The following is an 8,136-nucleotide window of genomic DNA, read 5'->3' on the forward strand; positions in this document are numbered from 1 at the left end:
CTTCAATGAGGAGGATAGGGTAAGGAATATTTTCTTTAATCTTGAGATTGCAGGGTATAATCTCATTTTAGATTTGTTCAATCTTCCTTCATGACTCTCTAGATATACTATAACACCAAACTTCACATCCATATAAAATATTAGGAGTGAAAAGAATTTCAAAGAAGAGCTTATTTTTCTCCCAAATACAAAGATCTACTAACTTACAATTATTTTCAAACCTATAGCAAGTTTTCCAACTTCCATTTATCATTTTCTCAATGCTATGATTCAAATTGAGATTATGATGCATATAATTCTCGAATATTTGTATGAAAGGACTTCCTCAAGGAGTTGTTTTCATGGATGAAAGTATCATAGGCAATATTTTTGGATTTAATTATTTATTTTTGTTAATGCTTATAGTAATATCTAGTGATATCCATCTTGGAGCAAAAATCTTAGAGGATTTTGAGATAATTTCCAACATCGTAACGTTTCCTTACCAAAAAAAATATTGTCAACATAAAGGAGAATAATTGTGACCATGCCAGTGAACATGGGGCCAACATAACATGCATCTTCAAAACACCCTTCTATCTTATCAATGTACATGCCAGAAAGGGTAGGGGATATGGGACACCTTTGCTTGACTCCAATAATACATACAATTTTCTAACCAACCCTATGTGGTCCTAATATTATAAATAGCATTCTCGCACTACCTTGTCAGAACAACCCTCAACTCGACATAAACCATTATCTTTTCTAGTCTTTTCTATAGCTTTGTTCTAGGAATGGTTTCAAAATCTTTTCTAAATTCAACCAAAAAAAATGAAGAAATTAGTTTTATTATAGTAGCATTCCTTTATAATTATCCTAAGAGTAAGAAGCTGGCCAATGATTGAATCGTATCTTTTAAACCTAGCTTGGAATTTAACTCTTTTACCAAGGATTTCATGCCAAAAGATAATCTTCTTTCCCAAAATAATCCCATTCATCTCTTATAAAAATTGGTCATTCATGCCTTCACAATTATTTCTTTTGTAATATATAGATATCTTTATCATTTTATATGAACTCATGCACAAAAATTAGGTTTCTACATTATTACAAATCTATATAATTATATAGATGTTTCCATCATTCCATGAATTAGTTTGTATGTAGTTGTTCACAAGGATTGACTATTTTTACAATTATTAGCATAGATTCATATTAACTCCAACTCTACCAAGTATCAAGAGTGGTAAAATCTCTTAGGTTTTTCACTCTAGAAGAAGTTTGCACATCAAGAAATTGCTTGATAGATCGAACATTTGTGTGTGTGTGAAGACTAGCAATTATATTGAATACAATTCAATAACTATATTTTTCATTATTAATGGGTATTTTTTCCACATATACAGTATTGGAATATACATATTCATCTATTACATTAAAGTTTGTCATGTCATTTGTGAGAATTGAACCATTCATTCCTCACAACCATTCATTCCTTACTTTCTCACATTGTTTTCTGTTTTAATATTTTCTATACAACTTAAAATATAATGAATTTTTTTACATTTTAATTAAAAAACAATAATTCAAAAATGACATCTATCATCATTCCACCTAAAAACATCTTTAGTCATATTAATAACTAAAATCAATATGAAATTCACTAATAACAAAATTTACCTTACAAGAACCCTTCTTTTTATCTTAAAATATATTTGGATTTATTCTTTTCATTATACCACTATTTAAAAAAATTAAAAATGTTTCAATTTAATATCAATGAAAATTGAGCAAGAGGTTATATATAATTTTTCTTTAAATAATAAAATAATTTTGACTATAATTAAAATAAAAGGCAAATATACATATTTGATTTATATTACTTAAAATATTATAAAACATATTCTCACTCTAAGCCATGAGTTTTTAATATTACAACCTAATACAAAAGAGATATGATAAAAATATTCCACTCTTACTTATAAATAAAATATTTCCATGTCTTATCCAATAAGATAACTTTTTAAAATTCTTTAAAAGTGATCGAAACAAAAGAAAAATAAAATGATATTATTTATATTTTCATATTTCAATTTGATACATAAATAAATCATTTTAGTATCCATGTTAAATAATTTATTTTAACATCGACTTTGGAAAAAATATAAACATATATATATATATGTATATATGTGAACCAAAATAAAATATCTCAATGTGCCAAAATAAGAAGTAATTGAAAGTAAAAAAATTCCAAATCCTTCCTTAAAATAGTTTTAAGAGGGAGATGTGTCATTTGTTCAACACATAATATAAAATTAATATGTGACATTTAATTTTTTTTAGTAATCAGTATGCATAATCAATAAAATATTAAATCAAATTAAATAATATTGAATGAAATATATTTAAAAATATAATAATAATAAAGTTTTAAAGTGGATAATCTAATTTTTAAATAAAATATCTATATAGTAATAATAATAAAATCCTTGTATATTATGGAAAGTAATTGAAAAATTAAATTATTATTGTTATAGCATTTCAAGGATCATGATTTTATATTGGAGTTATCTTTAGTGTGATTTTTGGACTTTCTGATGCCGGAATCTGGCATAAAAATTTGAGGTGAAATCTTGATTTGTGTTATTTAAACTCGTTTTTTTACTATATATATGGATTCAACACCCTAAAAAACCCTTAGGGGAACTTGTATTGTGCAAGGGGTCACAAATCAAACTTGTGATTTCAATAAATTCGTGTTGTATTTTAAAGAAATTAACCCTGAAAAACCAACCGAAAAAGCTTCCAAAAATTCGCATAAAGACAACTCATTTTACATTTTGATCATTAAGGGCTAATTTTGAATGGAGGAAATATTTGTTGGAATCATATGTTTATGTTATTTTATTCTATGTATTTAAGGAATTGAATATATATTATATATTAAAAATATAATTTATATATATATATATATATATATATATATATATATATATATATATATATATATATCTATCAAGTCCAAAAAATGATGAAATTTTTGGAGGTGCAATTTTTTTAATTTTTTGTATTATAAAAATGCTTTTATCCTCAAGATATTTGATTCCTCTAAGCTCTTACTAGATCTGTAGTCAAAATGGATCTATACTAGTTTATTTTTAAAATTTAATAATAATTAAAAAACATAAATTTTCATCCACACAATTTTTTCTTTAATTTCATTAGTTATATCAATAAGTAATACCAATAGAAAGTTCACCCATTAATAACTTAGTTGGGCATATAAATAAGTAACACCAATAGAGGTCCTGAGAATGTGGTCGTATGGTTAAGTGGAGTGTTTAGTTCTCAAGGGTCCAATCCTAGTCGAGATAAAGTAAGCTTTAGAGTTGCTCCAATAATTTTTTCGATTAATTTTTTTATTAAAAAATAACACAGATAGAGAATTCACCAATGATATAAATTTCGATAAAATAAAAACCCTTATCATTAAAAAAAAAATGTTCCTTTGATGATATAACCTATCTTGAAATTTCAATATTTCAATTTAATACCGACATTGTCTATTATCAATATCAAATCATTATAAAATAAAAAAAAACAAATTAAAAGGAGATTTAGTATTATAGGAAATATCTTGTACTTGTCTCCCAAAGAATGGACATAGAGTGCCGCAACAACTCTCCTCTCGTAAAATGGAGTGTTATAAAATCGCCCTATCAAACTATTAATATTCTCTCACAAAAGGACTTTCCTCTATCGTTCAACTCATTATTAGTCCCCTGTCGCCTGCAGCATAAGACTATAACAATTGAGTTTTAATATTAGCATTAATCTATTTGCAAGTAACCTAAAGGTTGCCATTTCATGAAATATGATTGATAAACCTATTAAATAGAGACATTGGTTTTTACGTCCAATAAGAGTCTTTTTAATCTTATTTGGTCTCTTTTTAATCTTATTTGTCCTCTTCGAGAGGCGAATAAGCTATAAAGGTTATATACTAATGATTGGTTTCATTAATATTTTAAAAAGATAAACTAATGATGGCATTAGTTCATGGCATGAAATGTTTGCTTTGCAAGGGGCTCATTCAATTAGTTACAGAAAGTGCTTGGTACCACAACACTTAGTCCGCCTCCGCCCGTCAACTTCGACACTGACATATAGATAATTCACATGTTTAAACACATGACTAACACATGTTGAAAGTTTGACACATGCTGAAAATATTTTGCATGGCAGTACCATTTGTCCACTTCCAAAGACTATATCACAACCAAAATTCATTAGATTTTTGCATATTTCATGAACAGGAATTGCTCCAATGCTCCAATGTTGGATTTTTTGATTCTCACGGCTCCAATGTTTGGATGCAGAAGACACACTACATATATGTTAGGATGCTCAAGGTACATTATATGGAGAACAGAAAACATAGAAAACTAAGGTGACGAGACAATGAAACAATGATGGAGAATAAGGAGAATAGAATACTAAGGCAGCTACTACGACACTAAGGCTAATAAAACTATAGCTATAATAGTCTTTATAGCACAGGAGAACACATAACAAACAATGGATTCTTGCAGAACAAACACTGGATTCTTGTGGCTCAGTAATTGAGAATAATAGGGATAGGCTCATCCCTAAACACAAAACTCATACTACTTTGATTATGGAAATGGAAGCTCTAGTCGTGCTCTTAGATGAGCCATCATATATGGGAAATTTGGTTTTCCCACTGTTTTATGCACTTCATAGTTTTGGTTACAAGGTCTCCTATTGAAATATCTATGCCTGTTTCTATATTTAATTCAAAAAACTTGGTCAATGTTATCATTGCATGATACTCCACACCCAACCAAGAAGAGTATTGGATTTTTTATTAATGAACATTGCCATTTCATTAAATTTCCCTAGGGGCGTGGGCAACCAGAAAGAACACAAAAATCAGCAACATCTCACTGATTGGGCAACCAAGAAAAAGCGTACTATTTCATTGGAAACATCCAAGAATAGAAAAGAGGGAAACATCTGAAAAACTAGGAAAAAGGATTATTGGCTTTATCTAATTATGCAGTTTGATTTTATCTTTTGTAAAAAAGAGAATGATTGCATTGTTTATAAAATGCTCATCTCTTCTTCATAATAAAGTTAGTGGTATTGTTTGCAGACCTGTGTTATTCTAGTTTTTGTTACTGTGGTCTGTTATGTTATTCTCTGTTTTTAATTTGTCAGATCTGCAAGTAGATCAATTGGTATCAGAGCATAAGTTCTTGGAAGCCGTCCACCTGTTCGAAGAAATTTTTTTTAAGGGTCATACATTTCACTCCAATCATGCACTCGCCAGTGAATGATTTAGCTAGGGCTCTTCAAGAGCTAATTACGCTGCAACAACAACAACGCCCTCGAGGGAAAATGCAGCTGGATACACGCTTTCAACTACCCAAATTCTCAGGGCAAATGAATGGTGAGGCTGTTGATTCTTGGATCCGCAGCCTCTCCAACTATTTTAGAACCTGTCCAACAATGGAGGAGGAGATGAAACTTCAGATCGCCAGTCTACAATTGGAAGGCCTAGCACAAACATGGTCGGATACTCATCTTGAGAATATGTCCTTGGTTGTGGAACTTGGAGAACAAGCCGAGACCAAATCGACGCCTATCACATCTTGGAATCTCTTTTGCGAGGCCTTACGTGAACGCTTCTATCCTCCAGGATATATATGAAATCTCTTTGCCAAATGGTTGCAGCTTCGACAACTACCCAATCAATCAGTGCAAGCTTACATTGATGTCTTCTGCAAGTTGCGCATTCAACTCCATATATCTGATCCAGAAGAGGTACTAATTATCAAATTTAATTCTGGTTTTCTAATGCTTCTTCGTCGTGAAGTTGAGTTGTTTGATAGTGCTTCATTAGACAAGGCCTTTATTCGGGCCCTGGCGGTGGAACGCAAAGTGGGTACTCGAATCTGATATCCTCAAGCCAGAAATGGTCCATCTTCCTTTGGTTCTTCTAATGTCGCCTCTGCCTCATCCCCCACACCTCACCGCACCCCCTGGTGCACATTTCACAAGACCAACTCACATGATTCTGCAGATTGTCGAGTATTGAAAAATCCCCGCCCCCAGAAAACTCTTTTTACAGAGGTCGAACAACCAACGGCCACTACCCCACTTCCAACTGTTTCTCTCGAAAATCCGACAGAGGTGGACCCCTCTCTCATCCTCATGACTGCTAATGCACCAAACACCTCTGTTACGCCTTTGTTTACCCATAATTGTCAAATCAAACATGAGTTGGCCACGCTTATTCTTGACAATGGGAGTCAAAAGAATCTTGTGTCACAAGACTTAGTTGAACGCCTTTGCCTTCCCACCACTCCTCACCCCCACCCGTATCAGCTCGGTTGGGTCAGAAAGGACGGTCCTCGTCTTACCATCTCACAATGTTGTGCTGTCACCTTTGCTATTGGACCTTTTCGTGATACTGTGCTATGTGATGTTTCTCCTCTAGATTGTGTTGATTTATTGCTAGGAATTCCATACCAAGAGGCTCGACATGCTGTTTATCATGCTACAGATCACCAATACCACTTGCAGCACGATGGGCGCACCTATGTGCTCACATCCTCAGCTAGCACATCAACCCAACCTTCCATTGGCAAAGCTTCCATTATGAGAGTCAATTTAAACCAAGATGTTTCTTTGTGCTTGGTTCGCCCTGTCAAGCCAGACAACCTCACCAATCTAGTCCCTCCTTCAATGGCTCCTCTACTCCATGAATTTGCAGATGTCTTCACCCAACCCACAGGGCTGCCTCTAGCACGCTCTATTGAACACCACATTGATCTTATTCCAAGCGTTTCCTTACCCAATGCCCCATCTTATCGCCTTGCTCCTCGAGAGGCAACTGAGATAGAACGCCAAATTGAAGAATTGTTGACATCCGGTCATATTCAGCCCTCATCCTCGCCATGTGCATCTCCAGCTTTTATTATTCCCAAAAAAGATACTTCTGAATGGCGCCTCGTGACAGACTATCGAGCCCTTAATAAAGCCACTGTTAAAAACCGCTACCCCCTTCCCCGCGTTGAGGATTTGTTGGACCATTTACACGGGGCTTGTTTCTTCACAAAGATGGATTTAACTGCAGGCTACCATCAAGTTCGCATGCATGCAGCCGACACATGGAAAACGGATTTTAAAACAAAGTTTGGGCTATTTGAATGGTTGGTCATGCCATTTGGACTGACCAACGCACCGGCCACCTTTATGAGATTCATTAATGATGTTTTCAGGGCACATTTGGGTAAGTTTGTGGTCATCTACCTTGATGACATTTTAGTATTCAGTAAATCTTGGGAAGACCATCTTCAGCATGTTCGCACCATACTTGAGTTATTGCGAGCACATCACCTTCAGGTCAAAGAAAAGAAATCCTATTTTGGACAAACATCAGTTCAATATTTGGGATTTATTATTGACAACAAAGGGGTTCGCCGAGATCCCTCTCGTGTACAAGCCTTGGCACAATGGCCAGCCCCTTCCAATGCACATGACCTCAAGAGCTTCATGGGAGGTGTTAATTTCTACAGAAAGTTTGTCTCTCATTTTTCACAGTTGGCTCGCCCTTTGCACCAGTTGTCTCATCAAGCAAAGTTTATTTGGGATGCCGAATCTGAGCAACATTTTGCTCAACTCAAGAGTGCCTTATGCTCTGCTCCTGTTCTTCGTTTGCCAGATATGAATCAACCATTTGAGATGGAAACTGATGCCTCTCAATTCGCCATTGGAGCTGTTCTTAAACAGGGAAGCCACCCTGTGGCATACCATTCTGAGGCACTTGCGGATGCTAAGCTCATGTACAGCACCTATGACAAGGAATTCTACAGTTTAGTGCAAGCTTTGAAGCAATGGCGTCATTACATTCTTGGCAAAGAGACCATCCTCCATACAGATCATCATCCGCTAATCTTCATCAACTCACAACGAAAGATTCAAGAGCAACGCCATTTAAAGTGGGCTTCTTACATTCAACAATTCCATCTGGTGATTAAATACAAGAAGGGGACAAGTAATAAGATGGTTGATTTGTTAAGTCGACCGCCTGCTCAGGTCCTACACATTCTAGAGGTGCGTTGT

Source organism: Pinus tabuliformis, chromosome 2_2, assembly GCF_031772625.1.
Source record: "Pinus tabuliformis cultivar Carrire ecotype Pingquan chromosome 2_2, CPIR1, whole genome shotgun sequence".
In the NCBI taxonomy this organism is placed as follows: domain Eukaryota; kingdom Viridiplantae; phylum Streptophyta; class Pinopsida; order Pinales; family Pinaceae; genus Pinus; species Pinus tabuliformis.